Source organism: Onychostoma macrolepis, chromosome 25, assembly GCF_012432095.1.
Source record: "Onychostoma macrolepis isolate SWU-2019 chromosome 25, ASM1243209v1, whole genome shotgun sequence".
NCBI classification, from domain to species: domain Eukaryota; kingdom Metazoa; phylum Chordata; class Actinopteri; order Cypriniformes; family Cyprinidae; genus Onychostoma; species Onychostoma macrolepis.
The window spans coordinates 7,886,296-7,908,139 of NC_081179.1; the positions used below are offsets into that span (position 1 = coordinate 7,886,296).

General features: G+C 35.4%; 1 long non-coding RNA gene across 1 annotated transcript; it reads left to right on the forward strand.

The window, feature by feature from the left end:
* Positions 1–69: 69 nt before the first annotated feature.
* LOC131534883 (uncharacterized) lies at positions 70–10,395 on the forward strand. Its single transcript, XR_009269453.1, has 5 exons — positions 70–188; positions 739–808; positions 1,101–1,296; positions 9,522–9,579; positions 10,277–10,395. It is a non-coding gene; the product is annotated as an uncharacterized LOC131534883 (long non-coding RNA).
* The last annotated feature ends 11,449 nt before the right edge of the window (positions 10,396–21,844 follow it).

Consider the following 21,844-nt stretch of genomic DNA (forward strand, 5'->3'; position numbering starts at 1 on the left):
TCAAGTGTTGTTTATATTCAGCACATACTATGCCTCAACAAAGTGCTCTGTTTTCCTAGAACGTCCAGAGCCATCAGGACACATCCTTACCAAAACTATTATTTGAAGTGAAAATGTTTTTTCACCACATAATTTTGCTTTTGATGTGGTTCACTTAATGTGGTTAGAGGAGAAGCCCTACATCACAGGTACGGTAAAGCACACTGAACATGTGAAGTTCAAAGTTCACCAATTATGAGATTCAAATTGGAATGAACAGTGATATCGATTTTCGCAAGTTGGTGTATGTAAAAACTGCAGCAGTGCAAACTTTAAGATTCAGCACACTTTCATTACTTTTTTTTTTTTTTTTAATTTATACTCACGTTTTGTCTTCTGACTAAAAATCCTATATCCCTTAATCTATATATATTTCTTTGTTTTGTGTTATATGCACATAAAGCTAATGCAAAGGTTTAGTGACATTTTTGTATCAACATTATCACTGACAAGCAGAACCCCAAACATTTTCATCTGCAATTTTAAAGAGATATCACTGCATGACAACTTGTAATAATTAATGCAAGATTCATACAATGATATTGTACAAAAACATGACATTTAAGGCCCGTTCATATCAAGAACGATAATTCTAATGATGACTATATTAGCGTCCACACCAATAGCTGATAACATTGTTTATTATAAGCTTGCTGCAGTTTTGTTGTCTGCCGCTTTAAATGCTTGATCTCGTTAAAGGAGGATTCTGATTGGCTGTGAACAGGGGCGGAGCTAGGGTGTGGACCAACGATTTTGCTACCTTGCATTTGTAAGTTCACGCAAAACATTAGCCCAACTTGCATTTAATTGGCTTCTTTAAAAGTAAAAAAAGTGATAAAGAAAGGTAGCTTTTTATGTAATACACCAGGTTCTGTATTACTTGAACTTCTCGTTAAACTTTAGTTTGAAAGGCATGTATTTACCCTTTAAGTATTATCCATGTGATACTTCAGCGGCGTCTAAAATGCTTGTGTTTCTGCAACCCCTGCTGTGGCTGCTCTGCCAATGAGCAATTTACATTCTGTTTTCTGGCATGTCATGTGACACCATATGTTTATCAGAGCCTGTAACGCCATCAGACCCGACATGAAACATGACGTGAGGAGCTGAAGCTGGTTGTGACAGCACCAGACAACTTCTGGAAAGCAGCAGTCTCATCAGTTACCAGGCCTCTGCCAAACACCGATCCCCATCAGCGAGACGGCCAAGCGGATCCCTTTTTTTTCTTCACCGAAGATGTCATCCCAAGCTTACGTGGTATTTGAATGAAATTAATTTTTAATCTCCAAATCATAGAGCAAATGTTCAGTTTTCAAGCGAAGGCATTTACTGTAAGGAGAATATGAGAAGATGGTTATCTTCAATAGTTCTGGGGCTTTAAAGAGTCATTTTAAACCACTGTCAATGTCAGCTACTCACTTCCTGTGACTTTGAGCTGGTTTTGGCCAATGGAGACAATGTTTCTGGGGCTCTTAGAAAAAAAAAGTAAAATAAATCACAATATTCATAATTGCGTGCGCGCACACACACACACACACATATATACACACACACACATACACACACACACACATATATACAGTGTACAAAACTTGAATGATTTTAGCAAATGGCTGAAATATAACAAAGAGTGAAAAATTTAAGTGGGTCTGAATACTTTCCGTACCCACTGTATAGTGCTGTCAATCGATTAAAAGATTTAATAGCGTTAATCACAGTCATGGGCTGTGATTAATCATGATTAATCGCAAATTTTAAATACTAGGATTTACCTGTAAATGTGTTGAAAAATAAATATGAAACTAGTTTAAGGAAACAGAACCTTTCACACTTCCACCAGGTATGAGACATAATCCTTATTATTCTTTTATCATTATTATTTTATTCAGCCATTATCAGCCTTTAAACTGGCAATAAAACGTTTACCAAGCCACGTCACTTCAATCCCAGGATACATTTACCCAACTATTATCAAAAGTATTTCTAAATAAATACAACAAAACATTTTCTTGCGACCTTAAGTATTATGACAAAATGCATTATGAAGAAGAATTGGACCTGTTCTGCAGCTGCATTAGAGCTAACATTAGCATCATGCTACATAAGACAATTTATGAGATTAATAGTACACTTTTACTTAGAACTCACTTCAAACCACCATCGAGTGTTTGTAATAACTTCCTTTTACGATCACATGTGGAATTTGGTCATTTACTGTTGTTAAAATATGCTATTTATAGCCTTTTATATCGCTGCACAAATTATCATTTCAGATGTACGCATTCAATCTCAAGAAAATCACATACAGACCATATCTATCGTAATCGTGTGTTTATTATCTTATATAATCTATAGTGGCTATTGTCATGTTTATTTCTGCTGTGTAAAAACCTTAAATGGATAGTTCACCCAAAAATGAAAAATTCTGTCATCATTTACTCACCCTCAAGTAGTTCCAAACCTGTATGAATGCCTTTGTTCTGCCAAACAAAAAGGAAGATATTTTGAAGAAAGTTTGTAACCAGGCTGTTTTGGGGCACCATTGACTTCCACAGTAGGAAAAAAAATACTATGGAAGTCAAAGGTGCCCCAGAACTGCTCTGTTTCCCACATTCTTCAGAATATCTTCCTCTGTGTTCGGCAGAACAAATACATTCATACAGGTTTGGAACTACTTGAGGGTGAGTAAATGATGACAGAATTTTCATTTTTGGGTGAACTATCTCTTTAACATGTGCTCTGCTGAAACTCACGTTGTTTGTGATGTTACAACCGCCTCTCCATTCTTAAGTTGCCAGGTATACATTTCAAGGATAATACACATTAGTAAAAGGATCTATATTAATTTTTATTTGTCTATATACACTTTGACCGCAGCCCACGGCTCTGTAATTTTTTTCCCGCAACTGTGTTTTCAAAATAGCCCACTTGTGCCGTTACCCTGGCAACACTGGTGCTGTACCCTCATCACACAATGATAGATGACATTCCGCGCTGTGATGATGGGAAGAAGTTGGGGTCCAACCTTATCAAGCGATTCATTTGCGTTAAAAAAATATTAACGCCTTAAATTTTTTTAAATAAAAGCATGCGTTAACGTGACACCCCTTTTATATATATATATATGTATATATATCATAACATCACTTTGGATAAAAGTGCCTGCTAAATGCAAAAAAAGTAAAGAAAGAAATAAACAAACAAACAAACCCCGAAGGACTTGTGATCTCATCTGAAAATGTAATATTATATGACAAAGTAAAAAAAAAAAAAAAAAAAAAGGAAAATTATGCCTTGGCTACTAGCAACTTAATAAAATAAGTACTAAAATGGCTAAAACTAATACTAAAATAAATAAACACACACACACACACACACACACATACAAGTCATGGCCAAAAATATCGGCACCCTTGGTAAATATGATCAAAGAAGGCTGTGAAAATTAATCTGCATTAATTCTTTTGATCTTTTATTTTAAAAAAATCACAAAAATCTAATCTTTCATTGGATAATAAGAATTTAAAATGGGGGAAATATCATTATGAAATAAATGTTTTTTTTTTTCTCAAATACACGTTGGACACAATTATTGGCACCCCTAGAAATTCTCATGAGTAAAATATCTCTGAAGTATATTCATATTCACAATTTTGAGCACTCCAGGGTGATTATGAACATGAAATTATCCAGCCATGGCTTCCTGTTTCACAGAAATATAAATAGGAGGGAAAACAAAGCCCAAATTCCCTTAATCATCCATCACAATGAGAAAAACCAAAGAATATATTTCTGATATGCAGCAAAAGATAATTGAGCTTCACAAATTAGTGAAGTGGCTTTAAGAAAAGAGCTAGAGCAGTGAAAATTCCCATTTCCACCATCAGGGCAATACTTGAGAATTTCCAATCAACATAAAATGTTAGGAAACTGTCTGGAAGAGGACGTGTGTCTATATCGTCCTAATGCACGGTGAGAAGGAGAGTTTGAGTGGCTAAAGACTCTCTAAGCACCACAGCTGGAGAATTGCAGAAAATAGTTGAGTCTCGGGGTCAGAAAAACGTTAAAAAAAAAAAAAAAATTGTCAAACGGCACCTACATCACCACATGTTGTTTGGGAGGGTTTCAAGAAAAATTCTCCTAGCTCATCCAAAAACAAACTCCAGCATATTCAGTTATCAGACACGACTGGAACTTCACATGGGACTGGCTTCTATGGTCAGATGAAACTAAAAAAATGAGCTTTTTAGCAGCAAACACTCAAGATGGGTTTGGTAAACACAGGGATAAAAAGTACCTCATGTGTACAATGAAATATACTGCTGTATTTTTGATGTTGTGGGCTTATATTTCTGCTGGAGGTCCTGGACATCTTGTTTAGACGCATGGCATCATGGATTCTATCAAATACCAACAGATAAAAAAACAATAAGTGACTGACTCTGTTAGAAATCTTATAATGGGCCATGTTTGGATCTTCCAAACCGTACAATAATCCAAACACAAACCTCAAAAACAACACAAAAATGGGTCACTGAGCACAAAACCAAGCTTCTGCTGGCCATTCCAGTCCTCTGATCTGAACCCTGTAGAAAATGAGTGGTGAACTGAAGAGAAGAAGCACCAACATGGAGTTGTGAATCTAAAGGGTCTGGAGTGATTCTGGATGAAGGAATGGTCTCTGATCTCTTGTCACGTGTTCTCTAAGCTCATCAGGCATTAGAGGAGAATATTTTGAGCTGTTAAACTGGTAAATGGAGGTTTCAAAAAATATTGAATAAAAGGGTGCCGTTAATTGTGGCCAATGTGTATTAGAGAAAAACATTTATTTCATAATGATATTTCCCCCATTTTAAATTCTTATTATCCAATGGAAGGTTCGATTTTTGTGATTTTTTTTTTTTAATCAAAAATCAAAAGGATTAACAATGCAGATTAATTTTCACAGCCTTCTTTGATCATATTTACCAAGGGTGCCGATATTTTTGGCCATGACTGTATATATGTATATGATATTATTTAGTTAATTAATACTAATTATACAAAAAAACGAAGAAAATTTTTCAAAAGCTCATAAGAAATTTACTGAAACTAAAATTAAAATGAAAACTGAAAATAAAAAATAAAAGCTAGTTCACATTAATATATGCTACATCAGTATACATATAAAATACTACTAAAATAACACTTCATTATATTATTATTATTATATTACAGCAAGTCATTATATTTTGCTAAAAGATTATAGACTTTTTTTTTATTTGAAATACTGTAACATGCACCGACTAATAGTGTGGAATAACAACAGAAAAGTTGCTTGTATCCATTTAGATTTTGTGTCCCTTTAAAGGGACCAGGCCAGTCAGGATTTAGCTGCTGACATGTTACTTTATAATGTATTTTGTCATTTTACAACGATAGTAAAAGGCAAGTCAGAATGTAATGCCAGTCGCCTTGTGCAGATTGTGTTCTGTGCTGGTAAAGAATGCAATTATATGCATTCATTCAGCTATTTAGCATAACATAACAAACAACGTCCAATCAAACTAAACTCAACAGGGTGGAAAATTATGTATCCAGCAAAAGGAAACGTGGTCGGTCAGCAGATATTTTTAAAATTAACTCATCATGACATCATAAAGTCATTGAATTAGTCTGATAAGGGTCAATCTGTGACTTCGCTAAATTTGATGGAGTGTCCTACCAATATTTTATCTCAATGTTTTTCTAGGGTTATTTCAGGACATTTCCGGCTGTTTGAAGCATAGGCTATTGTGATATCATTTCATGCCATTATAATCTCATCTTGTTCCATTTTAAACTTCTTTAAACTCATTGCACACTCAAAAATAAACTTTTTATTATGACTAAATAGGCCGCTGACGTGCCCGAGTACAAAGGCTGTGGTGGAGATCACACAGGAACCTTAGTTTTATATTTTAAAACTCCTTCCTTTGTACTTTCAGTCAGTGTCCTCCGTGCGTCTCCACACATTAATATCAAGCTAATGTTCCTTTGTACTTTCCCAGGAAAGTGTCATTTATCACACTGATCTTTAGGAAAAATCCATCACAAGATCTTTTGGGTGTTAACTACCTACGCCTTCGACTGATTCTGTTGTTGCTCTAGTAAAACGAGCCATCCTTCACGCACACACATCCCATAAACTCATTTAGGCCTGTTCCCGCCTTTAATGCAGTGATACATTTCAGTTCACTAAGTGTTGTTAATCAGAGTCCACTTAATAAAACTGCCAAAGTGCATCGCTCAGAGATCTGGGAGAGGAAGGTTCTTCTGAGGGGAGTGGAGAGTGCGTGACTGAAGTAGCCTTACGTCTCTGGGTCTGGAGTTCTCTCAGACTGTGTTCAGAAAGCAGTAAAGTTCAGTAAACATACTGTATATCACTGCGTTTTAATGTACATACCACTCAAAATTAGCAGTGAAAGTAAACATCAAAATTATTATTTATATTATATATTTTTACTGTATATATTACGGTTTCATTCTAAATACTGTTTGGAAATAAATAATCACAATTACTTTGTTCTGTTGACAGCAATATAGTTTTTAGTTTTTCTTTGGATTTATACATCTAACAATACTTTTAACTTTGGGTAGAAAATATTTCAGTTGAATGAAAAAGTAAATATTTTCTATATGTATGTTTAAAAACAAATAAATAAAAGCAGTATTTATTTATTTACTTATTTGTATAAATTTATAATTAATAATAATGTTATTAATTACAAATTCAGTGCTAAATAAATAAATACATGTATAATTAATAATAACAATAATAATATTGATGATGATGATGACGACGATGAAGATTGATAATCATAATAATAATGTCATTATTAATTAAATTTTTATTTATCGTTTGTTAATAATAATAATAATAATTATTATTATTATGTTTTATTATTAATAAAAATTATAAATAAATAAATAAATAACATTATTATTGTTATTATTAAAATACATGTGCAATTAATTAATAATAATAACAATAACAGTAATAATAATTTGTAATTAATTTTATTTATTTAAATATAATAATGATAGTAATAATAACAATAATAATGTTAATTACACATTTATTTATTTAAATTAGTTAATAATAATAATAATTATAACAATTACAACAACAACAACAACAACTAATAATAATAATAATAATAATTATTATTATTATTAAAATACACATTTACATTTATTATTGTTTAATTCTAAATACACAATAATTTTTCTGTTGGTAGCTATATGGTTTAATGTCTTTATTCAGATTCATGCATAACAATACAGTTGATAAAATAAAAGGATAAAGTAAATGTTTAGTAGATAATATTGTCCACCTGTTATATATATTCCACAGTATAAATATTAGATTTTTTTTTAATTATTATTATTTTCTACCATATTATTGTTTTTTATGTAATAACATTTTTAAAAATATTTACACTTAGGGAAGGGATCTCTCATGAGAATAGTTTTAGTCCATAACATCAGAATGTTTGAAAACCTGCCTTTGTGAACCTTCTTCATATGCCAGTCCCCCTGGTAAGCTAAATACTACTACTACTACTACTACTACTACTAAAATGCTACTAAAACAATTTTATACCTTCTGATTCCTGGAGCTGTTTATCTTTTCTTGCTGTCTCCGGATAGTTTGCTTTCTAAAAGCAAATCCTAATTTAATTTTAACTTTAATGCTCCCTGAGTCACTAATTAATCCACAAAGAATGTGATTTATGAATTGCTGGAATCACATAACCCCAATTTTCCAATGAACCTCGATTACAGTGTCTTTGAAATGTTCTATACCTGGAACATGTCAAACCACCTGACAATTATAAGGCTGTGAGACATCAAAAGCAAACAGAGAACTTTCGTATGCTAACAAAAAAGAAACAGGTGAGTACAGTAAAAACAGATAAGACAGAAAATGTACTCTGCGGGAATGACATTACAACTGACAATGAAACGGCCAGAAGTTGAGAAGCTTTCTTCTTTCTTCGTGATTTTGCAGTTCTTCTCGGACAGCCTATTGATCTTCTGATGGCTCTCCTACAAAAGAGCTCTTTGAATGAACAGAAAAGTGTTTTGAAAGGTACAGTTAAGCTTTATAGTTAGCTTGGTATTCTCAAGATGCTTTTTTTACGCTAATGGCTAGAACATGACTGCTATAACCGAGGCTTTGACATGAGCACAGTTGGAGTTCAGCTCAGCCAGCGAACCAAGAATAAGTGTTGAAAATACCTTGTAAAACCTTGAAAATGAGCCGACCCTAAGCAATGTGCTGGAACTGTCAGTACTAATAAACAGGAAGGATGAGTGTGTGTGTGTGTGTGTGTGCGTGTGTGTGTGAGAGAATGAAGACAGTTACTTGTGTGATTGCCTGAGGTGATGGAATCTCTCAGCTAGTGGTGTATGACTGAATCATTCTTGTGATTTCAAATCAAATCAGTCAAAGATTTGAAATAATTTTTGATTACAGAATGAATCTTTCAAGTGACTACAAAACCGTTTGTGTTTTTGAGTGAATCATTCTTAGTTATTGCCTTAATTTCAAATCAGAAATGCTACAGGTTTTACATAATTTTGTATTAGAAAACACAATTTGTATTTTGATCAAATATTATAAGTGACTGAATCATTCTTGTTCATTTTTGTGATTTCATATCAAGTATGGAATAATTTAAACTTTTTTTTTGCTCTGAAAATGTGTCTGTGTTTTGAAATAATCATTTAAGGCAGGGGTCACCAAGTTCGGTCCTGGAGGGCCGGTTTCCTGCAGAGTTTAGCTCCAACCCTAATCAAACACACCTGAAGCAGCTAATCAAGGTCTTACTTGGTATACTTGAAACTTCCAGGCAGGTGTGTTGAGGCAAGTTGGAGCTAAACTCTGCAGGGCACCGGCCCTCCAGGATCAAGTTTGATGACCCCTGCCTTAAATGTTTATTTGAATGAAACATTCTTGTTTATAAGATTTTGTAACTAGTATGTGCATGTTTGAAATATTTTTTGATTATGCGTTGAATTCAGGTTTTTGAACAAATCATTTAAAAGAATGAGTCATTCTTGTTCATTTTAGTTTTCTAAACAAATAATAATATTTTAAGTAAATTAATTCATCATCAAATAATTATTCATTATTAATTTCCCAGATTTTGAATCTAATATAGTGCATGTTTGAATCATTAGTGATTATGAATCAGGGTTTTCTCATACATTCTTGTTAGTTTCCTTAATTTCAAATCAAATATGCTGCAGGTTTGACATGATATTTGGATTATGAAATGAATTGTTGTTTTTAAACAATTTCTTCAAATAAATAAAATCTTGTTCATTTCTTTGTTCTGTTTTATTCCAAAGCAGTGATATGGGATGTTCTTGGTAACCTGCGCCATATTTGATTTCCATGAGTAAGTTGCATATCTTGTCATGATTCGCTGATTTACTTCTTTTGCATTTTACAGATAAAAAGAACATCATAAAGAGGGTATAAAGTAACTGGTGACAGAACATAACTTTTTGGTGAGTTTTTAATGAAATTAGATTTAATTGGGTCTTAGACCAGATGATTCTTGTTTTCCACTACAATTTCCATGTTGTCAAATCAAATATGGCACAGATTTGACAGTTTTTGATTACAAAAGGTCAAAACATGTTTTTGAAAGAATAATTTTTGATTAAAAAACAAAATGTTTGTGAAAAGATCTTTTAAGTGAATGAGTCATTCTTTTTCATTTTCATGATCTCATTTTCACAGGTTTGACAATCTGTGAATTATGAAATGAATCACCGTTTTGAATGTATTTTAAGTAAAACTGTATTTTCATTCATTTCCATGATCTTAAATCAAATATGGAACATGACGGACTCGACAGATGTTCAGAAACAATGACTTGTTCATAATAGATAAAAAGACACTGGATGCTGCTATACATTTATCAGTTATTGAACAGAATCCAAAGATTTGAGTCCAAGATGAATCAAAATCCTTCACTAGAACAAAATAGAATGTTTTTATGAAGATGAACCTTAATGTCTCAGAATGAGAGGATTCTGGGAAATAAATGGATAGGAGAGAGGAAGCACAATAATACAAATCTAATCACTCAATCCCTGTTTTTTCTTCTCGCAATGAACACGAAATTACTACTGCAGTTTTTATGTGAATAAGACAGGAGAGAAATAATTAAAAGTTATCTTATCCTCTCTTTATTTGCAGGTCTCTGAGAAAAGCCACTTCAGAAACCAGCCTCGTTGATACATATGTCATAGGCATTTATGAATCTAATTATCGGACCAATTCGACTGAAATGAGCAGTGATTCAGACCCTCCAAGAGTCAAAGATGTCTTCAGCTGCCCACCACCCGGGGAAAAAAAAACAATGAATTTGCCTTTTTTTTTTTTTACAAGCTGGGACATAAAATTCTTCTGACTAATTATCCTGGACCGTAGCACTGGAGTGTGAAATGAAATTTGATTACTGACAAAGCGTTATGTGGTGCACACAGATAAAAATGTGGGCGGCTGGCAAACAAATAACCCCAAACAAGTAAAATGAGGGCATCATAAATACGTGACGACACTTCTGATTGGCCGCAGTCATATCCTCAGCTCTCGGAAGACGCTCAACGCGTACAAGCAGGCTACATAACATAATGCGATTGTGGCCGAGAGGCTTGGTCTGAATTCCTAAAGCGGTCATTTTTATCTCTGTAGTATGAATTATGAAAGCCTGATTATTCATTGGTGTGACTCCACAAATCCACCATGAGTTTAATTCAGTTGTGCATTTAATTCCGTCCTTCTTGTTTCTAATTGCCCTCACTGTGTTTTTTTTCCCCCCACTTAACGAAATTTGCTGGAGAACGCGGGAACGTTTAATCTGCACACGCCATCAGTGGGTATTGTCTTTCTGCAATTAGACTGATGAGAAGATTTAGCCATTAGCGGGTTCATTACAGCAGCCGCACACCGCCAACTCTGCTGGAGCAATCAGAGAACGTGCTCTTCGCCGCTCGCCGGCGGGAGTTAAAACCTACAACTTATCGCAGACATGATGTAAATCTGGGAAGCATCAGGTCGCCGAGCCTCATGAGATGAACGGTGGAGTGAAGCGATCTGATGCTAGTTTGCGGTTGTGTTGAGTAGCATTGGGAATTGAGAATGGCTTCTTATACAGAACTTTTAAAAAAGACATTATAAAACAAGTATTTTTCAAAACTTCAGTTCTGTTAGAGGGATAGTGCACCCAAAAATGAAAATTATGTCATTAAAGGGTTAGTTCGCCCATTTAAGACATGAAGTTGTATGCAATCCTTACCAGCACTATAGTGCATACACACTGACCCACCCTTTAGTCACCTCCCTGGTCAGAGTTCTGGCCGCTGGAAGTTTTCAAGATAGTACTCGGTTAGTTTCCGGGGCCTCAAAACTGTGCGTTTTACGTGAAAAATTATTTGCGTTTCAAAGCTTGAATAATTTACATCACAAAAACACGCCTGACAAAATTCATACCTCAGTTTTAATCGGCACTATTTTCTTTCCATTTCTATCAATCCGCTGCTGTCAACGCGTCAACAGTGCGCACGTTCAGATCAGCTGTTGATAGCGCGACTCGCTGACAACATGTCTGACTACGAAACTTCTGATGACGAAACCAATTTTAGCACAATGTCAGACGGAACAGATGATGATGAAAGTAATTTTCAGCTTGTTTACCGTACAGTTTAGACATTGGATCATAAAGTTAGTAAATAGAGCTTACCCGTGGTACTGGTACAGCAAAACTCTTTAAAATCATTTTTTTTCTTTTTCCTCCTTGGTTGGGGATGTAATCGTCTTCGCTGAAGTGAGCACTGCACACACGGAAATCCTTGATTCTCGATATTTTAGGTCCCGCAGAGTAGCCGATGGCAACCAGCCAAAGCTGTCTCGTAGCTATATCCGAAACTGGAAAACGATGGAATCTGAACGGTGATCCCGGCACATTCTTGTGGTCACAGCCTGGGAATTTACAAGTTCGCACCATTGTTCATTTTCTACTTTTTATGTCGTTGTCATTCGATTGTGTAAACACTATGGAACAGCTGATCTGAACGTGCGCACTGTTGACGTTGACAGCAGCGCGGATTGATAGAAATGGAAAGAAAATAGTGCCGATTAAAACTGAGGTATGAATTTTGTCAGGCGTGTTTTTTGTGATGTAAATTAATCAAGCTTTGAAACGCAAATAATTTTTTCACATAAAAACGCACAGTTTTGAGGCCCCGGAAACTAACCGGGAGTACTGTCTTGAAAAACTTCCAGCGGCCAGAACTCTGACCAGGGAGGTGACTAAAGGGTGGGTCAGTGTGTATGCACTATAGTGCTGGTAAGGATTGCATACAACTTCATGTCTTAAATGGGCGAACTAACCCTTTAATTATTCACCCTCATGTGGTTCCAAACTGTAAGACCTTCATTCATCTTCGGAACAAAACTTAATATATTTTTGATGAAATCTGAGAGCTTTCTGACCCTGCATAAACAGCAATGCAACTGCCACATTCAAGGCCCACACTGTTAAAAATGTATTGTAATTTTACAGGAAATTCCTGGCAACTAATTGCCGTGACTTTACAGCAAGTAATATACAGGTAATGTACTGTTTTTTTAATACAATAAAATATTGTATTTATACAGCAGTGCTACTGTGATTATAGTAGCATTATTACAGTAAAATGCTGTAATTAAGTATAATTTACTGTATATTTACTGCAACTCAGTTGCCAGGAATTTCCTGTAATTTTACGGGAGAGAATTACCATATTTTAATTCAATATACTCTATATATTCTGTTATTTGTAAATGTTACAATAAAATAATGTAATTTTCCATTTTCCGCAATTAAAACCAAAACAATGGCAACTTTCGTTTTTAAATTTTTTATTAAAACACTATGCAACACCACATATTACAAAGTTTTCTTAAGAGGGTGCAGACAGGTGCGTTGAGCTTGTGTCTCTTCTCTGCTTTGCTGCCCGTCTGGGAGTTGATTCCACAAAAAGCTCTGAAAACAGAGAGAGTGAAAAAAGTTTTCATATCTGTTAATGATGAATACTGTGTAAAAAACCAAAAATGTAACCTATTCCTACTTGCTCGTAGAAGAAAATGAACTTGATGTATTTAACATTAACAAATTTAACAATGTAACATTTAGAATTACATGGGCTTTTCCACTGTTTTTCCTAAATATATAATGTCATTGTATGTATGTACTATATTGTATGTCGATTTAGACAAAAGCGTCTGCAAAATACCTTAACCATACTTCAAAAAATGTGACTTAATTAGTTAATTAATGAAAGTCGTAATGTTAAACTGTTGTCTGTCAAGACTCTTCTGCGTTTACATAAATGTCCTGCAGGGGAATACCAACTCTAGGTAGAACAGACACTTAACGGCAATAGCTGTGTCTCCATCTAGCTTTTTAATGCACATTTTAACCGTTTGAAAAGAAAAAAAAGAAAATCCTGACTGGAAATGGTTAAAATTCACATAAAATATTCTAATGTGAATAAAAACTTTTATGTTGATTGACTAGATATCTATCAAATGTTTTAAGTTGCCCCTTACGTTTTGATCCCACAGCTGTTCACGACTCCTCAACTGTCCATTTCTAATTCGCATAACAGAGCTGATGGAAACGCTCTCCAAGTATATATATATATATATATATATATATATATATATATATATATATACACACACATATATACATATATATTTTTTTTTCTTGCCAAATTTTTACGAATGCGCTTAAAAGATGCAAATGAATTGGATGGAAGCCTGTCTTTTGACATCAATGCATAGAGTATATCATAGAGCCTAACAATACTGAACAAAAAGAAAGTGATTCATGGGATGTTCCATATGAGAATAATGGATCTATTTTCTTTATTAATGTGTAAACAGTTTAAACATACCTTTGGACAAAATCAAGAGTGCTTGAGGCATCTTTAGGATACTGCAAGTTGAACACATAGTGAGCAGCGAAGGTCGCTCCATTCAAAAGATTGTTGTGGGGCCCCATCACAATAGTTCCTTCCATGGACATCATCCACTTGTCTGCGCTTAGTGTCTCTCCTGAAATGCAGTAACCCAATATGATAACTAAAAGAGCCCTGGAAAGTTCCACTGCATAAACACACGCGCACGAGTTCAGGGTGCAATAAAAAAAAAAAAAAGTTCAGTGCGCCTATAAAATCAAAAAATGTATGCTTTTTTGAAAATGTGGCTGCTATCCCCTTCAAAGTAGTCTTCTTGTGCAGTGATACACAGTTCTCAGTGCTCCTCGCTTGGTTGGAACGCTCCCTGGAAGCCTAGCTATTTAAGCCTATCCAGCACCATCTAAGATGTGTTTTGGATCTCCTCTACTGTGTCACTGGACAAGGAGACTACTTTAAAGGGGATAGTGGCCAAAATTAAATCAGGTATATTTTAGCTTTTTATAGTCAGTCTCAATACTTTGATTTCACCTCATAATTATTTTTTTAATCTACAACGGCCATGCGCCACAATTCCGACACAGTGCCGAAAAACATTAAAGGCATACATGTGTAGGGTCTCTTTCTGGAGATCAGCAGCTGTGGCAGAGGACTAGGGAATAAAAAAAACATAAACATTACAAAATGTATTACCAATTACACAACAAATACCAATTACAAACCTATTATTATTTTAATATTCCATACAGTCTGGCTTTGAGACAAAGAAAATGGTCGACTCAACACCGAATAAAAACAATGGGTAATGTTTTAAATATATGTATGCTAAGCTGTCTAAAACAGTAAAACCAGTCAACGGATTAACCACTCCCTATAGCGGCTCAGACTGTCTATGGAATATCAGAATAATTTGGAATAGATAGTCTGTGTAGAGACTATTTTACCAACACAACGGTATTGCACAAGCAATTTTTCAAAATAACTGTTAGAAGAGAGAACGAGCCGAAGTAAGTATGTGTGTGTGTGTACATGCAAATTATACTCACATCAGCCTTAAGAAAAATGCCATTCTCATTAAAGTGGGCAGTAGTAAGTATAGGATAATGCAGACGGCCTTGCTGCACTACAAAAAATGCTTTTCTTACTTAGATTTTTTGTCTTGTTTCCAGCCAAAATATCTAAAAATTCTTAAATCAAGAAGGATTTTTTAGACAATTAAAAATTGTCTTGTTTTCAGAAAAAAAACAAGTTCAAATTAAGTGAGTTTTTGCTCGAAACAAGCGAAATAATCTGCCAATGGGGCAACCAAAATAATAGTTTTTTGTTTGAACTAAGATTATTTTGCTTGTTTCGAAGTACTCGATTATGGTCTTGCTTCCTTGCTCAATGGCTGCTGGCAGCTTCTCCAGGATGGAAACTCACTGAAGTGAGAAAACAGGCCCTTAAAACAGAAATGGCCAGTCGTTACTGTTGCCAATCATACTAGTGTGCAAACCACAATGACTTCAAGACCCCCGATTAAAAGACAGCTAAACAGAAGTCATAATAACGTTACAATAGCCTGTCCGGTAGCACGTGTAATCAATGCAATAATAACCTGAGCTGAGGAAGCTGACCGGGCTAATGCTTATTTTTACAGTCTATGGGCTAATGCTTATTTTTACAGTCTATGGGCTAACACTAATTATGCTAACGTTATTTGAGCTGTCGTCATTGTGGTGGTTTTGCAGAATCAGAATGAGCATTTATTGCCAAGTATGTTTACACGTACAAGGAATTTGTTTTCGTTACAGAAGCTTCCACAGTGCGACAGAACAAAAAACACAGATAATAAGAAGAAGAATTAAAAAAATAGAACAAATAAATAAGGAATAAATTGCATGTGGTAACGTTACCTTTTTCCGTATCACCTCCCGTCGAGGTTCCAGCGAGTAGAGGCGAGCCGGGGAGATGGCATTTAGATATAATCAACAACAAATCAGTGTCTGAAATAATCCAGCTAGCAGCCGGTGTTACAGCTGCTGCCACGCAGTTTGCCTTTTTCTTCGGTGTTGACAGTTCAGGACCGTGGTGAAGTTAGTTTTAAATTGGATAGAGTAAGAAGACACCATTTGAAACTAACTTCACCGTGGTCAGTTCAAGAGAAATCTGAAAATATACCACTGAAATATACCAAACTAAACAATCAGCACTTACTCAGATCACTGCTAATATATTCATAGACATATAAAATAGCTTTTATGTTACATACCTGAGACGTGTTCCTTCTTCCAAAACTTTTTAAATACTGTTGGCTGCGTAATTTCTAAATTCAAACAGCGGCGATCCCACAATGCTATGCGGTGGCTGTAAAATAATGCTTCTACGGTGTAGTTACAACAATATTACAGGACTGTCCGTAGGTTTCCCATCATGCATTTGCATTTACAGTAAAAACATGAATACAATGCGTTGTTGTAAAATTTATTGTAAAAATTACATCAATTGCTAACAGTGCAGAAAGGTAGTAAGGACATCGGTAAAATAGTCCATGTGACAAGTAGTTCAACATGAATTTTATGAAGATACGAGAATACTTTTTTGCACAAAGAAATAAAAAATAACTATGCTATATATTATATACAGTGAGGAAAATAAGTATTTGAACACCCTGCTATTTTGCTAGTTCTCCCACTTAGAAATCATGGAGGGGTCTGAAATTGTCATCGTAGGTGCATGTCCACTGTGAGAGACATAATCTAAAAAAAAAAATCCAGAAATCACAATGTATGATTTTTTAACTATTTATTTGTATGATACAGCTGCAAATAAGTATTTGAACACCTGTCTATCAGCTAGAATTCTGACCCTCAAAGACCTGTTAGTCTGCCTTTAAAATGTCCACCTCCACTCCATTTATTATCCTAAATTAGATGCACCTGTTTGAGGTCGTTAGCTGCATAAAGACAACTGTCCACCCCATACAATCAGTAAGAATCCAACTACTAACATGGCCAAGATCAAAGAGCTGTCCAAAGACACTAGAGACAAAATTGTACACCTCCACAAGGCTGGAAAGGGCTACGGGGAAATTTCCAAGCAGCTTGGTGAAAAAAGGTCCACTGTTGGAGCAATCATTAGAAAATGGAAGAAGCTAAACATGACTGTCAATCTCCCTCGGACTGGGGCTCCATGCAAGATCTCACCTCGTGGGGTCTCAGTGATCCTAAGAAAGGTGAGAAATCAGCCCAGAACTACACGGGAGGAGCTGGTCAATGACCTGAAAAGAGCTGGGACCACCGTTTCCAAGGTTACTGTTGGTAATACACTAAGACGTCATGGTTTGAAATCATGCATGGCACGGAAAGTTCCCCTGCTTAAACCAGCACATGTCCAGGCCCGACTTAAGTTTGCCAATGACCATTTGGATGATCCAGAGGAGTCATGGGAGAAAGTCATGTGGTCAGATGAGACCAAAATAGAACTTTTGGTCATAATTCCACTAAACGTGTTTGGAGGAAGAAGAATGATGAGTACCATCCCAAGAACACCATCCCTACTGTGAAGCATGGGGTGGTAGCATCATGCTTTGGGGTGTTTTTCTGCACATGGGACAGGGCGACTGCACTGTATTAAGGAGAGGATGACCGGGGCCATGTATTGCGAGATTTTGGGGAACAACCTCCTTCCCTTAGTTAGAGCATTGAAGATGGGTCGAGGCTGGGTCTTCCAACATGACAATGACCAAGCACACAGCCAGGATAACCAAGGAGTGGCTCTGTAAGAAGCATATCAAAGTTCTGGCGTGGCCTAGCCAGTCTCCAGACCTAAACCCAATAGAGAATCTTTGAGGGAGCTCAAAGCCAGAAACCTGACTGATCTAGAGAAGATCTGTGTGGAGGAGTGGGCCAAAATCCCTCCTGCAGTGTGTGCAAACCTGGTGAAAACTACAGGAAACGTTTGACCTCTGTAATTGCAAACAAAGGCTACTGTACCAAATATTAACATTGATTTTCTCAGGTGTTCAAATACTTATTTGCAGCTGTATCATACAAATAAATAGTTAAAAATCATACATTGTGATTTCTGGATTTTTTTTTAGATTATGTCTCTCACAGTGGACATGCACCTCACGATGACAATTTCAGACCCTCCATGATTTCTAAGTGGGAGAACTTGCAAAATAGCAGGGTGTTCAAATACTTATTTTCCTCACTGTATATATATATATATATCTATATATCTATAATTATATTATATATATATATATATATATATATATATATATATAATTATATTATAGATCTAATTTGCGCTAAATAAGATGCAGAAGAAGAATTACTTTAGGCCCAATCCCAATTCTATTTCATACCCCTTCACCTATCTCTACCCCTACGCCTACCCACCTACAAATTGTGAGTTTATATCTCACAATTCTGAAAAAAAAAAGAATTGCGAGTTTGTAGGCAAACTCATAAACTCCATAATAACATGACCATAAATATGAACACACAGTTGAATATAACATAAAACAAATGATTACTTTTCATTAAAATCTTAATTAACAAAACTGCTTACATTTATTTGTCTTTTTGTTCGCTCAGGCAGCCATGTTGCCACTGTAGCCGGTTTATGCTGATAATTCTCATACCCCTTCGTTTGAAGTGTGGTCCTGAAAAATCTTCGTTTGAAGGACTGTCTGGCCCTTCCCCTTACCCCTACGCCTCCAACCAAAAGAGAATCAAGACACCCCTACCTCTTCACGTGAACATGCGAAACGGTGGGGTAGGGGTAAAGGCCTAAGTATACTTTGTTTTTGTATGCATTAATTAGTTGCTTCAGGTGTGTTTGATTAGAGTTGGAGCTGAACTTTGCAGGACAGTTGATCGCCAGAAGCAGGATTGGGCACCCCAGCGCTAGTGTATACTGTGGGCTTAAGAGGTAGAAATGGGATTGGGCCTTAGTAGCGCGTTAGCTGTATCCCAATTCAAAAACTGCATCCTCTGATAGGCGCATTTGAAGGGCGATTATGTCACAGCGGTGCGACAAAGGCTGTCCTAAATCGAAGGCTCCTTCAAACACAGCTTCCAAATGCACCTTTCATTTCGTGGGGAATGAAGGGTACAACATGAACACTTCGCGGCTTCACGCATTTTAATACTTAAACTTATTTTCTTTTAGTTAGTTGCCATTGCAGCATTTCTAATTTTTGTTTAGGTTTTTCCACCTAAAATGTGTATTTTACTTCAGCTTTATTTCAATTTAGCCCATTTCTGAATACCATTTTACATAGTTTGTGATTCACATTCCCTAGTTTAGTTACCAACAACAACAACACTAAAGTGCAACTAAGTTTCTAACTGTCTAAAGTTGCACTTTACTTTTCCAGGACTCTGAGGTGCATGAAGATCTGCAGATGTTTTGATTCGAGCTTCAAGGTGTCTGTGTATCAAGCCTCTATTTGATTCGGTGGCAGTGATGTGTCCCGGTTCACTCCTGAGCACCACAGCAGCAGAAAGCCAATGTCTCTAACACATGACCTATGAAAGGCCATCACCATATCTGAAGTGACAATTTGACAAGTTGCTACTTCCTGAACTCTTCAACACCTTATAAAACAACAGCAAGGTCTACTCCGTAGAATAATACTGCCAGTTAACTCGATATCTTGCTGTGCTCTAAACAAATGGCTTTAGAATTAAGAGAAACACTTTGAAGTTAAAAGAACAGGTTCAAACCACAGTAAACTGTGTTCCAGAGGCTTCTGTGAATGTACTGTACTGTGCAGTGAAGTTAAATGCGATGTGGCTTGGTGACCCCTTCTGAGCCGCCACAGTGCTGACTGTTTCATTTACAGACAGGAGGTCACTGGGGGTCAGCCAGCGCCGTTTGTACTCACTGAGAATTCATTACTTTGTGCTGCTACCTTGAATAGGAAATGAAGTTTGCGATAAAGTGTGAATTGAAAAAAGAGTGGAGAGTGAACAGGGAAAAAAAGGGATAGCATCACAACCTTAAAAACATGCCTGCACTAGGGCCGGCGGAGGTTAACTCTTAACATTTTTGCGGACTGCGACTGTGGAATCATGGAAATTTCGATGGCAATCTGTCGGCCGAGCCAAAGACTTCTTTATGATGTCTGTGACAGGGGAAATTGGAATCTTTATCTCTTTTATAGAGCGCAGACGGACTGACTTTGGTGTGCCAAAGGCATCCAGCTTTGTTAATTGACTAGAGAGGGCGGAAAGAGAGAAAACTTCTCGACGTTTTACCTTTTAAGAAAAAACATTGTTTGGATGACACACAACTTCATTTGTGTTCTGTAGGATAATCTTATTCTGACTGATCCTGAATCTGTCGACACCGTCACATATCATTGTTTACGCTCACAAATTCTACCGCAAACAAAACCACTTGCGCTCAATAGGTTTATGTTCTCTATACATGCGGCCTTGTGCAAATGTTTTATTCTTCCTATTTGTGAAAGTAGTATTTATTTATTTGTTTTTGTTTGTTTGTTTGCAAAAGTCATATAACATAATACTAATCAAATTCATAATTTTCCATACATTTTTTTCCAAAAAAACTAATACATACATACTGTAAATTTCACACTTGTCTAAAAAATATCTCAATATCCTAAAATAAGGTAAACTGACTTGAGAAGTTGAACTGATAAGACAAGATAATACTAGTTTTATTTCATTATTTTTTATTTATTTTTTACACTTGAATATAAATATAATAGTCCTCCTTATATAAGTTGGATTTCATGATGATCGCATCTGTAATGATTATAATGCTGTCCATTTTTTTTTTTTATTATAATTTATTGCCTTGTTTTTGCTTTTAATTCCATTATTGTGCTATATTTATTTATTTATCAAAAAAACATTAAGGTTAAGGGAAAGTATATCTGTATATGCATATATGTGTGTAGTGTATAGTTATTTTTATTAATTTATAAAATGTTTTTTTTTTTTTTGCTTTGTTTCTTGTTTGTTTTATTATTTTAATTTTATTATTTGTTATTTTTAAATTGATTGATTAATTAAAAAAAAAAACATTAAGATTAAGTTCAAATAAAGATTAGATTGCATTTAAGGTTAAGGAACTGTATCTCTATGAATATGTGTGTATGTATTTATTTGTATTAATTTATGAAATTTAGTTTTTTTCATTGGTTTTGTTGTTTTGTTTTTTTATTTTAGTATTTATTTTTTTAATATTTTAATTTTTATAAATTTTTATTTTTGTATTAATTAATTTTTATCCCTATACTGGCTCTTTTAGTGGATATTTAAAAGGACAAATATTCTGTCTTAATTACCGTAATATGAGGTCATGAACATCGTAAACATAATAATAATTATAAATACCATTTAGAATCATTTAACACCACATAACATGTCGACTTTTATGTCAGCTGCTCATGCATTGTGAGTCCTGGCCTGCTTTTCAGAGCCTTTGAGAAGTTCCTCATCAAATTCATCCGAAATGACTTAAATTGTCCCAAATGAGTCCCAATCCTTCTTTCAACCGGAATAGCGAGCAGCACCATAACATTCAAACGCAAAAAACCCTATTCGTACTCTAATTGATTAAGAATCACGATCTAATTTCCGCCCTCGGCAACCGTCGAGAGACATGTGTCCTCACTTATGGCGGCTTTGCTCGAACTCAGCAGTTTTACGCGTAATCTGGCGGGCTCGTGAAGCATTACGGGCCTTAAGCGTGACATTTGTGGGATAGAAGCGTAATTGCACCCTCATTCTGTCTCTGTTCTGTGCATGTTTGCTGCATTGTCGTGGAGTGTAGCAGT